Genomic DNA, 14982 nt, shown 5'->3' with positions numbered 1-14982 from the left:
CATATTCCAAAAACGCCTATGCCCCAAACCCCTGCGGACTATCGCCCCATCAGTCTTCTTAACACCATTTATAAAATCATCACTAAGATTCTTGCAGAGCGATTGAAACTCAATCTAAACCCCATCATATCCCCTTCCAATCCGCTTATGTTCCGGGCAAACAGATCTTGGGCAACATCATCATTGGCCAAGAACTCATACACTCTTTTAAAAAAATGAAAGGGGTTACTGGTTACTTTGGTCTTAAATTAGATATGTCTAAAGCGTTCAACAGAATCCAATGGTCTTTCTTGATTGATGTCATGAGAAACCTTGATTTCTCAGAGCACTGGCTCAACATGATATTCAACTGCATTTGAACTTCCTCCATGTCGGTTCCCATCAACGGGCGTCTGGGTCCTAAATTCTTTCCCTCTAGAGGTATCAGACAAGGTGACCCCCTCTTGCCTTTCCTATTCACGCTGGCTATGGAAGGTCTGAGCCGACTCCTCACCTCGAACCCCTATCAAGGTCAATTCCTGGGGTTCCCCACAAACAACCCCACTCTCACACCTTCTTTTTGCAGACGACTGCATTATCTTTGGCAAAAATTCTATAGATAACATTCATAACCTTAAAAATATCTTAAATCTCTTTTGCGCCGCTTTAGGTCAGATGATAAACTATGTTAAATCCAACATCTTCTACTCTAAAAATTCCCACCCCAAGTTTAAGCGTTTCATCATGCGCACTCTCAAAGTTAAATATGCTTCCACCTCCGAGAAATACTTAGGTGCGGAACTCTTCATCGGCGTGCAAAAAGCCAAGGTCAACAATATCCTAGAGCAAATCAAGTCCAAACTGTCCAAGTGGAACCATTCCTTCCTCTGCCAAGCTGGTCGAACAATTGTTATTTTAGCAGTTGCAGCGGCCATTCCCGTATACCAGATGCAATGCTTTGCCATTCCCAAAGGCATAAGCAAAAGCATAGCGACTTTGCAAAAGTCTTTCTGGTGGGAAAGTCAAAAGATATATGCACCAAAGCATGGTCATATATTTGTCTTCCAAAAAAATTAAGAGGACTGGGCATCCATCATGCGCACATGGATAACACAACCCTCCTTAGTAAATTGGTCTGGCGGCTCAAATCAGACCCCCATGCCATCTGGGTTCAATTCTTAAAATCAAAATACTTTCCAAACTCTGACTCTCCTAGGCCTGCCAAATCTCACCACTCGTGGAACTAGAAAGACCTCAGAAAGCAATTCGATCAGATTGATAATCTGATAAGTTGGGAAGTTCACCTGGGAGATCAAATTAATATATGGACAGATAATTGGAACCCTGGTATTACTAGCCCACTCACAAACTCCAATAACTCTAATCTGGTCAAAGTTTCGCAGCTAATCACTAATGAACGTTGGAACGAAGCTACCCTCAATGCAAACTTCGATGACTCCACTCAAAATCTGATTAAAGCTATACCTCTTCAGAATGAAGGAACCGACCAAATAAAATGGGCTCTCACCGAATCTGGTAATTTTTCTGTTAAATCCATGTATCAGCATCTTAGTCTCAACAATGATTCTCAACCGATAAACTGGAATTTCATTTGGTCAATCTCTGCTATCCTCTGTATACATCTTTTACTTTGGAAAATTTGTACGAAACCCTCCCTGTTAGGGGTAGAATCGGTAAGTATATAGGAAACATTCTCGTTTGCCCGAATTGCACAGAAATAAAAACTATTGAACATGCACTCTGTCGGATTTACAGAGGATAGCAGAGATTGTATGGTTTGCATGACAGGTTTTACAGGTGCGACCGGTTCGATTTACAGAGGAGACTCTGTCGGATTTCTGTCTCGTCTGTGAATTGTCGGGGCGTGGTCGTGTCTATTTTAGGACACGGGGCGTCACAGTTGGTATCAGAGCAGTTGGTTCTGGTGACCTATATCAGAGCAGTTAGTTCTGGTAACCGATAAGTCGTGTATAGTTTAGATCATTGACTGCTCTAAACTTTAGGAAAAGATAAAATTGGACAAGATTAGGTGTCTAAAAGCTTCAAGATTAAAATCGACCAAGAATAAAAGATGCTATATATGTATTTGTTTCTTTTGATTTTCGTTTCTTGATTCGTTTTACTCGCTAAAGGAAGACTCGACGGATGGTTTAAGGTTGTTGTAGATTTCTTGCAATGTTGTACAAGATGTTATGGGAAGACAGTCAAGGGTTAAGAGGTTTCAGAGGTATATTTTGGGTAAGTCGACATATCGATGTTGTGAAAGTATCTAAGACAATAGTAGATGAGGAGATGAGTCAGACTGAGTATTGTAGACCTCATGGTCGTTATACACATTCCTTCATTTATGAACTTCGATCAGATCATTCAGAGATAGTTGAGATTGTCTTTGATCAGGTTGTTCCGAGCGTGTATTGTTTCAGTTTAATTACATATAAGTGTGGGTCTGGATTAATGGGTTGACGGAATGTTTCGATATTAGAGGTTATATGGATTGAGTTGGTGTTGGGTATAAGAAGTATCGGGGGTTCTTAAGTTATTGAAGAATGTTTTTCGACAGTTGGTTATAGTGGTCTTCTAATTTCATTTTATCATCTTATCGACAACACCTATATTTTTCTTGAGATTATGTTGTCAATGCCAATGTTGACTTGAATTTATTATAGATGTCTTCATTCTTTATTTTCTTATTTTATCGAGTCAACGGTATTTTCTTATATTATTGAGAACGATATTTTCTGAGGATGTGGGATCAACGACAACTTATACATATAGATAGATTATGGAGGTCTTCATTCTTTATTTTATTATATTATAGACAACGGTATTTTCTTATATTATCGAGAATGGTATTTTCTTTGAAGATATGGGATCAACGAGAACTTATTCTTATATATAGATTATAGAGGTCTTCATTTTTCTTTATCTCTTCATATGAAGGATAATTATTGTTATTGAATCTTCTTGAGTCGTGTGGTTATGTAGAAAAATTTCGGAATATGAAGCATTGATTCAAGTTTGTTTATAAAGTTTAGCCAGATTGATTTTTGTTAGATGTAGTGGGGTTGTGATTTTCGAAATGGGTCAGGTTCTCTCAAATTCAGAGTTGGTTGAAAGGACAGGGCAAAAAGAAGCGAGTTGATCCAAATTTCGAGGACGAAATTTCTTTAAGGGGGAGGATTGTAACATCCCATGTTTTCGGTTAAAGAAATAAAAGACTACGGTTAGAAGTGGGACTGTTCGGCATTTAAAATAAAAAGGCTTAATCGGGGGTCATAAAGAACCTCGTGGAGATCAAATTAGTTGGATATAAATATAGATGGACTTTTTATGAACTCTATATAAATAAAAGACTTAAAATGGATAAGTAAAATGGGCACTTTAGAATGTGACAAGTGGCACCTCAGTTGCATTCTACCGAGTTCATGCGTTGAGCCCGAGCATGTAGGACGCGTTTTTGAGGGAATTATATTATACATGTGTGGACCCCACTTGTTATTACTTTTTAAACTCAATTTTATTTGTTTTGAGAATTATTGTGGGGAATCTGGAAGGGAACGGATTAAGTGTTTGAAAAAGTGGGTTTAGGTTTTATGTTCGGTTTTTGTCGATTTCTTCGCGTCCGGTGGTCGGAATTCAACGAAACTTGTTCCAGGTAATCCCATTCGACTTGTTTTACATATCTATCCGATCAGAATTTTCAATTTCATCCGTATTTGGTAGATTTATGATGGTTATATCGATAACTGTATAGTTCTACTAATTTCATTTGGGATCGAAATTTAGAGCTATTTAGACGATTATTATTCAATTTCTTCGAAGTATTTGTGTTCTGAAACATGTTTAGGAGATTCTAGACTATTTCGGGGTGTTCAAATATAGACGGGGTTCTGCCGAATTATTTTAGGGGTCGAATTTCATATTTGGACTAGTTTTTGGAATAAATTGAAATAGAGATGGTTACCCGAACTTTATCATATATCATATAAATAGACAGTTTCAGCTATAAATTTATAGTATCGAATTCAATCTATGATTTGTCAGCTTATGAAGACTCTAAAATGAAAAATAGAGTTTATCGGAAAACGATTGGTCGGTTTGTATGCATTTCAAGTATCTGATGGACATGACTATGAAGTTGGAGATCAATTCAATTATTCGAAGTCTTCCAGTGTTGCAGATTGTTTTTATGTTTTAAGTTTTCATCGTTTTCTCTTAATCATTGTCTTTATTGTACGAAGGTTCTTAGTATAAGAACTTAACATTTCTATTCGTTTTTGTTATTCTTCCTTATCCCAGAGTATGCGAATGAGGAGGAATAGGTCACTGGTAGGCGGGAGGTCTTTGGTTATGCAAGGACTGAGGTAGGGGTTCTGAATCCTTTATCCAGCATGGTTTTATAGATAATGAATATGCTAGATTCTATAGTTATATATGCGCCATTATAATTAGAGTTTAGGTAGCATGAAACTTGATTTATGTGATGAACTGAAATATGGTTGAATGATTTCACTGCAATATGAGAAATGCTTTCGAACTGTTTTTACTGTGATTGCGAACTACTTGGAATTTTCTTGTATGTACCCGACTGCGGATAATGTCAACCTACAGGCATGTAGCCATTGAGGGTAGGATGACATGTGGACACGGGTGTGACCCGTGTGAGACCGGTGAGGTGGCCGACACTAGTGTTTCACTTGCTGGCCATTGGTGCTCGTGGGCTCAATATCCAAGCGGACAAATTAGCCAAGTGGGCTCTTAAGAAGAATAGATCAAAGACTTGGAAAAATGTTCCCTACTTTTTAGTTAATATGTATTGTAATAGTACTCTGGTTGCTGAATTATCTTTCACAGTTCAACGAAAAAAAAAGTTTCAGATTTGCAAATTGAGGCTATAAGATCTGCAAATCGGGTATCCATTTTGAAAACCGAATTGCAGAAGAAAAAAAAAGAACATAATGTCTTTCTTTTTTGCAAATCCAGAGAACAAGTAGAAAGAAGTTTTTATCCATATATATGATTATTCAGACATTGTCTTTCACATTGCCGATGTTTTCTTACAATTGTCTTGTTCTTTTTTTGCAAGTAAAAAGAAGTTCAACTAAAAAACTTCTCAACCTGACCAAATGTGAGACTATATTTACATAATATTCCATTTCTGTCTTCAGAGATGTTCACTTCTCATTCTGACCAAATGTGAGACTATATCTACATAATACCGTACATATAGCAACAAAAGGAAACACAACAACAGGGGCGATGTGTAGGGACTCTAATGAGAATTTTGTAACAGCTGAAACTAGTAAGTTAAGGCATATTGTTCGTTAGATGTTGAAGCAAATACGACACAATTGTCCTTGGATTTAGTGAAATGATTGAACAAAATTCCACCTATTGTCGAAGGTGATGTGATCGTGGTAATTAATAGTTGTTTATCAAGCAAGAAGAGTTTGCCATGGAAAGCTCGTCCAATAATGACCGATATATTATCCGAACTCAATAAACTACATGATGCAAAGTTCACTTACTGCTCAAGAAATCATAATTGTGTGACTCATAATCTAGCAAAAGAAGCTCTCATATTAAATAATATTAATGTATGGAACTCTAATCAGATTCATTTTGCATTGTAAGCCCGCGGGCAGATAAACCCAACATTGACTCTTTTCTAATTCATGAATAAACTCAAGACTCGTGCCTAATTTCATTAAAAAAATAGTTAATTCCTATATGGCCCCCTACTTTGTGACCAGCTTCCTTTATGGCCCCCTTTTTTTCGTAAATTCAAATATAACCCCCTATTTTCAAGTAAATGTCATTACTACCCTTCTTAATTTTAAATTTAAAACATTTAAAAAACATTATTTCCACCTCACCCCTCTCTCTCTCTCTCTCCACCTCATCTCTCTCTACAACTCACCCCTCTCTCTCTCTCCAATTCACCTCTCTCTCTTTCCAACTCACCTCTCTCTCTTCCAACTCACCTCTCCTTCTCTCTCTAACTCACCTTCATCTTCTCCGATTAAGGTCGCCGGCCGGAAAATTTTCCGGCCGGCGACCTTAAAAAAAATTTCCGGCCGGCGACCTTAAAAAAAAAAAAAAAATAATTCCTCTCATCTCTCTCTCTCTCTCTAAAAGCTCCGGCGAAGGGGGTTTCCCTTCGCCGGAGCCGTGAACAGACCATATCGGTCTGTTCACGGCAGACCTTTAAAGGTCTTGTCTCACACCTTGAATAAGCTCCTTGCTCTCATCTATTGTTATATCACATAATTTAGGTCTTACAACATCAACAATTTCACCCTTCTTCAAATACAATTTCCCACCTTTAAAATCTTTGCTAACTATTCTCACTCTAATGTGACTTCTTAACCACGAAATCGGTTCACTCTCTCTATTCTTCTTGAATGATTCACCATTTTCATGACTTCCTCCTTTCATCTTCTTCTCAATCCTCTTCTCATTGCTATCTGAATCCCTCTTTTCTCTCTTCCCACTTCTGGAAGAATCCCTCTTATCATCAATTCTTCTATCATCTTTGGGTATTCGATTTTTCAATTCCTGCAACTTCCTCACACAATTCTCATCTTCATAAGAACCCAACTCTGCAACTTCATTTACTCTTACACGAACTTCTTCATCACTCTTTAACAATTTCAAAACAATCTTAGTTGAAGATTCAGAATCACTACCAAATTTCTCCAAAACCTTCCCTTTCAATCCCAAATGCCTTCCATCAACAACCCTAACAATTTTCCCCACATTAATCCCTTTAACTTCTCTTGGTACAAGCTTTTCATCGATGGAAATTACGTGTCTAGTTCGCCCGTCTGGACCTTTAGGAGCAACAAGATCAGGACCCGAATTTCTTCCCCCTTTCTTATTCTTCTTAGGATCATTCAATTGAGGTTCATAACCTAAACCTTCTTTATCACCTCTTCTTACATACTGAATAACTTTAACTTCTTCTTTAGCATTTCTTCCAATTCCTTGTCCTTCTTTCCATCCATAAGCAGCAAGAAAAGCTTTACCAAAATCTTCAACTGGACAATCAGCAAACTCATCAAACCCACGATCCTCAGGCAAATTCTCCATATCTTCCTTGTACCTCTTCAACATCAAATTCTCAACATGACTTGTTGAAACTTCAGATTTTTGCCCTAATTTTTCATTCTCAATACCATTACTGCTGATTCCATCTTCTTTTTTCCTGAGAGTCAATCCGTACGAAATTTTGGTATCGGTGTCGCCAATGGTGGTGGGAGCTTCGAGTTCGAATCGAAGATTGGGGTCATCGGTTGAAGATCTAAGTGGAAGATCAAGGTTGTTCATCTTCTGTATAGGTCTCCATGTATTTTCGATTGGAGGGATTATGTGGTTGGAGTGTTTATGGGTTAGGGTTACAGAAGAATCAAACTCTGTTACGTATTGTGGTTTTGTGTTCTGATTGTTTTGATTTGGATCTTCGAAACTAGTTTGAGATGTTTTAGGGTTTTGCTTTGATGATGGCTTTGAAGAGAGAGAAAAGGAAAGCTTCATGATTCGATACAGAGTTGAGAGAGAGGAAAGAGTTGAGAGACGAAGGTTTATTTGATTTTGACCCGTTCGAAGGTATCTCAGGACTCCTTACTACTTTCTCCGACTGAACAATTGAAATATCTGATGTTCAAAAAAAAAAAAAAAAAGAACAATTGAAATATCTGATCGGTCTGTTCACGGCTCTGGCGAAGGGAAACCCCCTTCGCCGGAGCTATTAGAGAGAGAGAGAAATGAGAGGAATTTTTTTTTTTTTTTTTTAAGGTCGCCGGCCGGAAAATTTTCCGGCCGGCGACCTTAATCGGAGAAGATGAAGGTGAGTTGGAGAGAGAGGGAGAGGTGAGTTGGAAGAGAGAGAGGTGAGTTGGAAAGAGAGAGAGGTGAATTGGAGAGAGAGGGGTGAGTTGTAGAGAGAGATGAGGTGGAGAAAGAGAGAGGGGTGAGGTGGAAATAATGTTTTTTAAATGTTTTAAATTTAAAATTAAGAAGGGTAGTAATGACATTTACTTGAAAATAGGGGGCTATATTTGAATTTACGAAAAAAAGGGGGCCATAAAGGAAGCTGGTCACAAAGTAGGGGGCCATATAGGAATTAACTCTTAAAAAAAAAGCAACAAACGCAATATCAATGCTTTATTTATAAATAATTGAGAATACAAAAAAAAAAATAGTACAATGATTTTGTTCATAAATTACATTAAACCACTAATAGGTGCAACTGAATTTGTTCGAGAAACATATTTATCTTCTGTAAATGGGATTGTCCTCCACACTTTCACTTTCACTGGGTGATTTTCTTCACCTGCAAGTAAGGAATTAGAATCCTGAGCGACATAATAAAAAGGATTGGTTAAAAAGGTAAGAATCTCACTTTCGATTATTTTGTCATCTAGCTCCCACGCAAATGGCTACATAGTGGGTACTAGCCAATTCAAAAAGCACCAATTGCTAGTTAGTTGTATCACAATAGGGGTGATCAGGAGATTCTACAAGTATCTGAATATCCTGCAAATATATTTGTAAGATGAACAGTGTGATAACGGTTGAAACAAAAGTTATAAAACTGAATTAAGAAATAAATGACTTAATAACTAAGACAAAAGAATGTGTATAATCGTGTATGCCTGGACTGAGCTTTGCCCACTCAAAATATTGATTCATCCGTACCATGTCAGGTCCTGGTATCAAGGTTGAAACAAAATTCAACTTAATTGGATTACCTAGACAACCTAATGGATCTCATCTTCAACCATACCTAAGACCCCCACTACTACCACCATTTATCTTCTCTCCCTCTTTCTCTCTCTCTCTCTTCTGGTGAGAATAGAAAGAGAGATAAGAGGAAAAGGAGAGAGAAATGGTTGTGGTCGGAAGTGGTGGTTACCGGAGTTGGTAGTCAGAGGTGGTGAGTGATAGTCGGAGATGGGAGATGAAGATTAGGGGGCATAACAAACAAGTCAAGTTTAGACTCAAAATAAGGTTGCTCTCTAGGTCAAATCTAATCGACTAAAGCAAGGAATGAAATTTCGGTTTCGGTGAAAATTTCGGTTTCGGTGGAAATTTCGGTAGGTCAAAAAGTGGAAACGTTTCGTATAAACATTTCGGTCAGTGTGGAAATTTTACAAATCTAAGGAAATGATATAAATATGATGTAGTTGTTCATAACAAGATTTTAAACAATAATTAAGCATAAAAAAATGTAATCTTGACTCGAAGGGTCAAAAATCCATGATATAACAGGGGATGTGTTTTAAGTCCAAAATCGCATGATCAATGAGTCTAGAGACCAAAGATAATCTGAAATAGAAAATAAATCCACTCAAAGTAAATTACATGTCTATCCTCTCATTCTCTTTTACTGTCTAACCTATCCTAAGTTAAAAAAAATAACCTAAAATAATATATACCATAATATTTAGAGATTCATTAAATGATTTCCTCAAAAACAAACTTTCCTTCCGGAAAAATAGTTGCCTTTACCGTTTAGCAGAATACTTTCTTTTATATTTCTATTAGAATTAGGCAAAAGCAAACCGAAGAGAGAGAGAGAGAGCATCGTCACTTTCTAATACATGAACTAGGTTTTGATTTCATCCATCATCGACGCCCAAATTAAACCGAGTGAAAAAGGTGAAAGCATCGAGTGGGAGAGAGAGAGAATCGATTGATGGTTTCATTCATCATCTACAGTAATGAAGAGTAAGAAAAAACAAACGTTAAAATAAAATGTTAAAAATGTTGTTAGACTCGATAAGATTCTACCAGCATAAAATTTTATTAGAATCAACCTATTGTAACAAATTCATATCAGATGGTAACAGAATCAAGAAAATGCTAGTAAAATACTGAAAATGTAACAAAAACAATTTCACATAATATATTTTAATTACTAAAAAGTATTTGTTAACCTATTGTAACAAATTCATAAGATGCTAGCAAAATATTCTTGCTTTTTAAACTACTGTATTCAAATTTATTCAACCGGTGCTAATAGAATGTAAAAGTTGCTATTAGAATCAATAAGATGCTAGCTAAATAGTATTTGCTTTTTAAACTACTTTATCAAATTCATTCATCAGATGCTAGTAGAATGTAAAATATGCTAGTGGAATCAGTAAGATGCTACAAAATAGTTTGCTTTTTAACCTCACAAAAGAATTTGTAGATGTTTAATTGGATCGAGGTAGAGATAAAAAGCAAATAAAAAATTCATACTTTCTTGAAGTTCAAAGAACATAGAGTTACAAAGAGAGAAAATCGTTTTTGGGAGAAAGCATCTCGTTTTAGGTAAATATTGGTTGAATTGGTAGGTTAATTTAGACAAATATCAGTTTTGGATTTCTTGAATTCAAAGAACATATAGTTACAGAAAGAGAAACTCGTGTTTGGGAGAGAGAGAACTAGTTTTAGGTAAATATCCATTGATTTGGTAGATTACTTTAGAAAAATATAAGTTTTGGAAATAAAGATTAACATTAAATATCCACCATAAATATTCTTTCATAAAATTACTAAAAAGTATTTGTTAACCTATTGTAACAAATTCATAAGATGCTAGCAAAATATTCTTGCTTTTTAAACTACTGTATTCAAATTTATTCAACCGATGCTAATAGAATGTAAAAATTGCTATTAGAATCAATAAGATGCTAGCTAAATAGTATTTGCTTTTTAAACTACTTTGTCAAATTCATTCATCAGATGCTAGTAGAATGTAAAATATGCTAGTAGAATCAGTAAGATGCTAGCAAAATAGTTTGTTTTTTAACCTCACAAAAGAATTTGTAGATGTTTAATTGGATCGAGGTAGAGATAAAAAACAAATCACAAATTCATACTTTCTTGAAGTTCAAAGAACATAGAGTTACAGAGAGAGAAAATCGTTTTTGGGAGAGAGCATCTCGTTTTAGGTAAATATTCATTGAATTGGTAGGTTAATTTAGACAAATATCAGTTTTAGAAATAAAATATTTTCTTGAATTCAAAGAACATATAGTTACAGAAAGAGAAACTCGTGTTTGGGAGAGAGAAACTAGTTTTAGGTAAATATCCATTGATTTGGTAGGTTACTTTAGAAAAATATAAATTTTAGAAATAAATATTAACATTAAATATCCACCATAAATATTCTTTCATAAAATTTATAGAAAAAATAATTGTATTAACTCAACCATTATAAACCTTAATTTGGTTTACCAATGGTTAAAAAATATTTATGAAAGGACAAATTTGAGAGAAAATTAAAGGATTGATGCATGGGGCCCACTAAATAGTGAATTTTTGGACTTATTTTACATTTTCGGTTTATTTTGATTTTATTTTATTTATTGATTTAGGAGTGGATATATGACTAATTACCCCCCTATTTTTGGACCTTAAACTCAAAAATCCATGATATAAATATGATGTAGTTGTTATATATTTGATAGTAAAAGTCAAATAGACTGATTCCAAGCTCAACTATTTCTTCTACAAGTCTCTAATCATGAACATAATTAATGGCCATCTTTATTGAGATTTTATCCTCAATTTCCAAGCCTCTAAAAGAAAAATTAGTGTTTGCCTTTCTATATAATGTAGGGTAGTTTTAAAGGCGCCCCTTCGAGGCAAATTTTGGAGGGTTATTGTGAGGAAAAGGGGTGCCAATAAAACTACAGAGATGCTTCCTTAAAACCCCCTGTATGCATCTTTAGATTATCGCGACTGAACGAAGAAAAACGTGTCATTATTTGTTTGTTCGTACTTCAATATTATACAAGGAAGAACATCTATATCACTTTTGAAAAACAAAATAACTTTTGTGTGCCTAACTAGCTTTATCAGAGTAAAATCAAATGATGATGCTGTTTGCTACTTGGGTGATTAAGATGAGAACAAGTTAGGAACATGAAAATGGTTTATCTAACAATTACTAATTTTTTTCAAACTTCAAACTTCTTTTGTTGCTTTAAACAACACTACAACAAATACTTCAAACTCCTTTTTCTTAAAAAGATAAATTCTACTTTAAAATATCAATAAAGTTAACATATGTGCTTTTTGAATCAAGGAAGCTGTGTTTCAAGAGAAATCATGTGTTTCAAAGGAAACAGATTCACAAACAGTACCCTTAAGCTTAAACCATGAATTGCTAACAGTTGAAATTAGGAATATCCAAGAGTGTCTACAACAAGAAGATGATCTCAAGGTGGACAACTAAGAAGATACGTTCCAGTCTGATGGACAAAATCAACAAATAGTGCAGTCAAGGTGGAAACAAAAATCGATCTCACTAAGCCACTTGACAAAATTAACTTATGAAATGACCACCACCTTCTCCCCCAACCGATGTAGGTTACAAAGACCAACACAAACAAGACGTAAAAATAAACAATATGAAACTCGACTGAAGCAAATTTAGATTTGCAGTCAGATTTCATACATGAATTTGAGAATATCCAACACCTCCTTCGTCTGTTAAAACTTAAAAGCGATGAGAGGCAATGTGTGTTAGACTAGATAGTAGTATTGGTTTAACAGTTTGATACATTTTACTGGCGAAGAGTTCCTAGACTACGAAAAATATATAATTCAAGAAAAAACTTGTCCTAATTGGCAATAGCACCAAGAACAAACCTCAGCCAAATGAAAAGATTTCTTATTAAGAAATATTCTTCGTTCAGTTGATAATTAGTCGATTTTCAAACTATAGTTAGATGATATTAAAAAGAATACGATAGAACTCAAAGAAGAAAAAGCCTTGACATATAAGGAAGTGTCACGAAAAGAACTAGTTCAAAGTAAGAAGATAAAAGATGTGAAAGGGCAGACAGTTGTAGTAAAATTCAGAGGGTTTAGGTGCTGTTTCTTTTCTTTAAGTTCAGATCTGACTAGTCCCAATGGTCTGACTTGGGTTGATTTCAGATGTTTGTTATCGTGTTTGACCACTCGTATGAATTTAAACTTTACCAGCTGAATCGACAATCACAGTAACATAACAAGATTTCATGCAACATAAAACACACAAGAACATAAAATAAGTTAAAAGAAAGAACACGGATAGAAAACTAATCTGATGAGAATGCAGTATTAGAAACTCCTCATCCTCGACGAGAATCTGACAATTCTTAGTCTTCAACAGTATTAACAACTTGGTGAAGATCCTCTGTTAAATGATTTGGTTCACCTCCGATTGAAAACTTTACTTTTCTAATTTCTTTTATATGTTCTTTTGGCGTTAACACCATGATTAATATACCTTGATTTCCAACACTATTAAGAACAACAACAACAAAATTGAGATTAGTTTTTGATCTTAAGCTTAGAAAGAGTAACTTAATCACTAAAACCCTTTTACTGAAGTCATATATATTTATATATACATGAGGTTGGTTGATTCAACTTTATAAAGAAGTTCACTGTTAAAACCCTTAGTGACGAAGGAAAAAAAACAGCACAATAATAATGCGAGACAGAGAGAGGGAGAAGCAAAACCTGAGAAATTTCTTCTTTAACTTTTTGAGATTCTTTGAAAGATGCAATAGTAATAGTTATACTTAGCGAAGAGGTTTTTGGAAATTAAAATTTGGGAAATGATAGAGTGACTTAGAAATTGGTACTTAGAGGGTGACATATTTCCTCATTTAGAAATAAAAGCGGTCCCCACCATAGTCAAACTTTGAAAAAACCTTGTCTTTTAGTGATTCCACATCAGCTTTCGAGTAACAAGAAGAAGACGAAATGGCGCTAGTTTTTTGAAAAGTGATTCCACATTGCGAGACGAAACCTTGTCTTAAAATTTATGGAGAAGACTAATTCTTGACTTGAAAAGTGAAGAAAGTTTTTTGATTCGTCTTCCTTCTTTCCGTACAGCTTTCGAGTAACAAGAAGAAGACTAAATGGCGCTAGTTGTTAATATGATACTGCTATACAGCCGATTTAGAATTAATAATTCTTCGCACCTTTATTCGTTTATCACGAGACGAGTCAAGTCAAGTCAATTCATGTCAAGTGAGAATTATTGCAGGTCTCTCTTTCTCTCTCGCAATGGTTGGTACCTTGACCTTTGGATGATTAATTGTTCACACTCCCTATGTTCTAGTTTCTACCCGTTCATACTAAAAGTGGTGCGGTTTCCCCATATTCAACTGTTACTATTCTTAACGTATAAATCGTACGACTTAAACAGATTGTCTATGGATCGCCTCATATGAGATAAGAAACTAATTTATAAGAGGTAATTTCTAGAAAGGTCAAAATAATATTGAAAATGAGTAGAAAAGCACACAACATTTGAAAATTATTATTGAGGTCAAAAAAGTGTACAAATACTAAATTACACTTTTTTGTCATTTTGTGTAACTAAATTGTTTTATTTTTCTTTAAATTTTAAATCGACATAACTTTTGTTTGAGATGTCGGATTTCTATAAAAATTATATATTTAGAAATGATTTTTCATTAGCTTTCTAACAAGATCCACTTTCAATACTTTTTTTCAAAAAAAAAATCCAAAAAAAAAACGGCGTTTTTTTCCTTCACGTTTTTCTGCAAACGTGTTTGCAACAATCTGTTATGCAAACATGTTTGCAAAAATCTGGCATGCAAACGTGTTTGCAACAATCTTTTCTGCAAACGTGTTTGCAAAAATCTGTTCTGCAAACGTGTTTGCATAATGTAAACTGCAAACTGTGTTTGCATAATGTAGATTGCAAACATGATTTGCAAGTTTCGTATAATATAATCTTGAGTTGCATATCTTGCAAATTTGATTTGTTAATCGAGAATTTGAAATAAGAGTGTATTTACGAAATTTTGAGTTTAGAATTGATTTAATCATGCATCATATAAAATTCATGAAGAAATTGTGTGGTCGACTTTAAAATCAAACCTTCAAAATTCTTATTGTATCGAAGTCCATAAACCATCATTTTTTCAAGTTTTTGATAAAGAAAATTACGACCTTCAACTC

At 34.9% G+C, this 14982-nt stretch overlaps 1 protein-coding gene and 1 pseudogene across 2 annotated transcripts in view; both read right to left on the bottom strand.

Moving 5' to 3' along the window:
• The window catches only part of LOC147567367 (ATP/DNA binding protein), a 34626-nt gene extending 21246 nt beyond the window's left edge, over positions 1-13380 (bottom strand). The window contains exon 1 of the mRNA XM_086654015.1: positions 13257-13380. The gene's annotated coding sequence lies outside the window, so the exon portion shown is untranslated. The remainder of the gene's footprint in view (positions 1-13256) is intronic.
• Positions 6208-7625, bottom strand: LOC147567368 (protein MOS2 pseudogene; annotated as a pseudogene). The gene has a single exon (XR_015230745.1). The product of XR_015230745.1 is annotated as a protein MOS2 pseudogene (transcript).
• Positions 13381-14982: the final 1602 nt, after the last annotated feature.

The sequence above is a fragment of the Eschscholzia californica genome, unplaced genomic scaffold (genome assembly GCF_041429995.1).
Source record: "Eschscholzia californica isolate CP2 unplaced genomic scaffold, dmEscCali1.0.p SCAF_1, whole genome shotgun sequence".
In the NCBI taxonomy this organism is placed as follows: domain Eukaryota; kingdom Viridiplantae; phylum Streptophyta; class Magnoliopsida; order Ranunculales; family Papaveraceae; genus Eschscholzia; species Eschscholzia californica.
The sequence above is the reverse complement of the archived record's forward strand: the minus strand, read 5'-3'. Positions and strand labels throughout refer to the sequence as shown.